The sequence below is a fragment of the Tamandua tetradactyla genome, chromosome 9 (genome assembly GCF_023851605.1).
Source record: "Tamandua tetradactyla isolate mTamTet1 chromosome 9, mTamTet1.pri, whole genome shotgun sequence".
Classification (NCBI taxonomy): domain Eukaryota; kingdom Metazoa; phylum Chordata; class Mammalia; order Pilosa; family Myrmecophagidae; genus Tamandua; species Tamandua tetradactyla.
The window spans coordinates 83,205,570-83,210,236 of record NC_135335.1 but is presented as its reverse complement, the minus strand read 5'-3'; positions in this window follow the sequence as shown (position 1 = coordinate 83,210,236).

Genomic DNA, 4,667 nt, shown 5'->3' with positions numbered 1-4,667 from the left:
CCAAGCCCCGCCCCCTATCCTGCCGGGAGAACACGCAGCCAATTAACAACGCGTGATGGCGGCCCGCCCTTCTTAAACTACAGGACAGGTTCATTTGGCCACAGATACCTTCTAGGAAATCAAAGCGCGGCAGATTGGAAGCGGGAACTCGAACTCCCAACCTGCCCAAAACTGGATCCTTACCAGAACTGGGAAGTCCACAGTGCGCATGCCCCTTCATCCCAGCAGGTTTTCTGCCGACTAGTCCAGGACCTTTCCGGCCACCGTAGTGAATGAAAAGTTCTCAACCTAGGTTTCCCGGAAGTTTCTTGCGGCCGAGACACTGTCCCTGGTTAGAGTTTAGGCTATTCTGCGGCTTCGTGATGCTGAGCTCTGAGGATTTACCAGGGCTCCCGCAGTCTGTGGCGGTGAATCGAGCCTTCCCAATGGTAATCCGAGCTTTCGAGGTGCCGGGTCCTGGTGCTCGTGGGACGAGCGCCTTTTTTCGGACATTTCTCAAGAGATGTCACCGCTCATCAATAACGCGTCAGGGAACAGCTCCATAGGGTCCATGAGTTAAATAACCACGAAATCTCAGGCATTCTATTTGGAATAGAATAGGCCTTTTTCGTTCATTTTGCTAGCCAATTTTTAAAATGCTAATTTGAAATCATAAAAGCGCAGTGAGCACTTTGGCTTTACGTAATCCATCACCAAAGTTTATGGATTTTACTTTTTAAAGTCAGTCTTCGACAGATCGCCCCCTTCCGGCTCATTTCTTGCGAAGAACTATAGCCTTCAACCCGGCTTTCTGCTCTCCCACCCCTCTCCGATTTTCACCTGGTATCTGAGGAGTTTTTTCAAATACAATTGTGATCATGGCAGCCTCCTGCTTAAAATTCTTTTGTGACTTTTCTGTTGCTTTTAGAATACAAAGGCTTAGTCTTTATAGCTTTGAAGGCCCTTGCTTGTTCATCCTTCCAGCCTCATTTCGCCTACCCCCAATACGTTGAACTCCAACCATAGTGGCCTTTTTCCTCCCATAGATTTTGTTTGTACTTCCTAGATTGTTCTCTCTCACCCCCTGTCCACCCCCACACACCTTTTGCCTATTGTTTTTTAAAGCTCAATTCAAGGATCGTTTTCTCAGGGGAACCATTTTTTAACACTCTTACCCCCCCCCTTACATCTGCTGTTGGTCATTATGTAGCTCTCTTAGTAGCACTTACCCACCCACTTCCAATTGAAAAAAAAAAGTCAGTGACTGCTAGATTGAAAACTTCGGGAAACACACAACTTGTGTGTTTTTGTCAGTACCTCACAGATAAGTCTAGCACACAACAAATGTTAAATAAATATTGAAGGAATTAATAAATGTTGAGACAACTCCTTCTTCAAAATTATCTCTTGACTTGTGAAAGAAAGAAGCCAAAATCTCTACACTATATCTAGAGCAAGTCATTAGTAGTACTTGAGTGTTCTTTTTAAGAATTTCCAGTTGTGTACAATTTTTTAGCCTTAAGTAGACCAGATTGACTCCTTACATTTAAATTAAAATGAGAATCAACAGAATAATGGTTTACCTTCTAATGTAAAACAATTTAATTATGCTTATTAGACATGCTTGCCTAAATTGTCTCGGTTTTAGATAAGGATTCTGAGGACCAGAGAAATTAAGATAATTGAGTTTACTAGAGGCAGAACACGAACTCCACCTATGCCTGAAGGCTAACAATTACAGATTTCCCTAGGACAACTAACATGGTCTCTAACAGCTTCTCTTCCCTTCTTGATCTCCTTCAACCTCATATCCAGTCCTGGCCTAAGGATTGCAAAAAAAGAAAAGGAGAGAAAAAGAAAAAAGCAGAAGACACTACTAAGGGCGGAATTGTGTAACGTAGGAAAATTTGTGTAAAGTCTGTTACTGGAGTGAGATTCTCCGTAAAGAATCCCTGTACAACAGTGCCCTCTGGTGTTAGGAAGGGGTTCTTTTATATGTGCATGAAGTACTTAAAAAAAAAGAAGATAATGGGAACCTCCAAAAGATCTCCGATCTGGAGCAGTCACAACACACTGTTAGGCAACTTTTGTGTTTTCCCAACAAAAATGCTTTTAATTAACTCCAAGTGTTATAATTTATGCCCACCCTATGTATTTTTTGGGACAATGGTTCCTAACAACTTTGCTTTGAGAAGTGGACCAAAATCATGTGCGAGGTATGCCACAAATATGTTACAAATAAGATGAGTTTGCACATAATAAGCTTTTAAAAAATTAAATAGAGAATATTATACTCATAATAACTTTTTTCTCACTCTGTGATGGCTTGGAGCTATGTAGCCCAGAAAAACATGTTCTTAACTTAATCCATTCTTGTGGGAGTGAATCCATAGTGTCAGGGCCATATCATCCCTGGGAGTCATCTCCCATGCCACCAGGGAGACTTTCACCCCTGAATTTCATGCCCCACATAGTGGGGAGGGCAATGATTTCACTTGCAGAGTTGGGCTTAAAGACAGAAAGGCCACATCTAAGCAACGAAAGAGGTCCTCCAGAAGTAATTCTTAGGCACACCTATAGGTAGGCTAATTTTTTCTGCTACCTACATAGTTTCACAAGAGTAAGCTCAAGATCAAGGGCTTGGCCTATTGGCTTGGATGTCCCTAATGTTTGGCATAGTGGTAGAGTTTAATGGTTCCATATTTTTTGTCCCGTTCTTCAAGGACCTTGTCAATACTTTTTGGTTATCTACCTTATATACTCTAGGATGTATCCAGGCATTACATTAAGATATACAGAATTAAAGGCCTTCATTCTTATTCTGGATGTTTGGATTGTTTAAATGATCTATCCAGACAGGTTGAATTAGATCATGTGGTACAGAAAATTTAGGTTCTGGGCAAAATAAACCTTTCTTCCTTTGGTCTCAAAGAGTAGATGAAGTTTTAAAATACAGACAATGTCTTCCTTACCCCTGTATTCTGAATTACCATAATCCCAACCTGATCGGCTTCATTCTTTTTTCTAAATACCAGGTTGTACATATATGAAACAGCCTCTCAAAATCCAGACTAAATGTGACTGCTATACGAGCTTACAATCTAGGCCCCTGTCTTCTTACAAGTATTTTCTAAATGAGACCATACGATATTTGCTCTTTTGTTTCTGGCTTATTTTGCCTGACCAAGTGTCCCACAGGGTCATTCTCAATGTTGCATGCCTCACAACTTTGTTCCTTTTTGTAGCAGCACGATATGGATCCTATGTTAACACCATTATTTGCCACTCTGCTTCTCAGTCGGTGCATCCTTCAGCCACCTCCTTTTATTGGGCATTATGTGTAAAGTCCAAAGTCAACAGTCCATCAACACCCTCAATTTTAGATAATTTCATTGTTCCCAAGAGAAAGTTAACCAATAAACACACCCTCACCAAAAAGAAAATCCAAACCTCCCCTTAACTCTTGTCCCTTCCTCCATTATTTACACCGCTGCTGCTGTGGTACTGCTGATGTTTTCCTGTTAAACATAGCCCATAGCATGTAATAGCAGTCTTCCCCTATACCCTGAAAATGTATAAACACTCTCTGTACAAGATTCATACCTTTGAAATAGTTCCTGCAAGAACTTATTTATATTTGTAGTGTCAATCAGTGGGACATACCGGGTCTACACAACCCCTTTCAATCATGTTCACCTTCAATATGGTAATATTACTTATAGGCTCTCTAGTGAACTGCCTTCACTTCTATCTATTCCCTTACAATTAAGTTCTATCTCATTAGCTAACCATTCACCCATCTCTAGCGTTCGTGTATCTCTAGTTCCCCTATATTTTGTATTATAAGCCTCTGATTTTACCTTTACCATGGTCATAAAAGTGGAATCATACAGTATCTATCCTTTTGTGTGTGGCTTATTTCACTCAGCATTATGTCCTCAAAATATATCCATCTTGTTAAAGGCTTCAGGATGCCATTTCATTTTATTGCTGCATAATATTCCATCATGTGTATATACTACACTTTGCTAATTCACTCGTCTGTTGATGGGCACTTGGCTTGTTTCCATCTTTTGACTATTGTGAATAATGGTGCTATGAACATCAGTGTGCAAATGTCTGTTTTTGACACTGCTTTCCATTTTTCTGTGTATATACTGAGTAGTGCTATTGCCAGGCCAAAGGACAACTCGATATTTACCTAAGGAACTGCCAAACTGTCACAGTGGCTGTAGAATTATACATTCCAACCAGCAATGCATAAGTGTCCCAATTTCTCCACGTGCTCTCCAACATTTGAAGAGAAAAATAACACATGTTGGCAAGCATGTAAAGAAAGTAGAACCCTCATGCATTGCTAGTGGAAATGTAAAATGGTCTGCTACTGTGAAAAACAGTTTGGACATTCCTCAAAAAGTTAAACATGAAATTATCAAATGATTCAACGATCCCATTCCTTATTTCATATCCCAAAGAGTTTAAAACAGGTACTCAAACAAATCCTTGTGCAAACGGGTTCCTAGCATCACCATTCACACTAGTCAAATGGTGGAAACAACCCAAATGGCCATCAGTGGATGAATGGATAAACAAATCATAGTACAGACATAAAATGGAATATTATTCAGTCAGAAAATTATGCTAAATAGAAGACGCCAAACACAAAAGGTCACATACTGTATGATTCA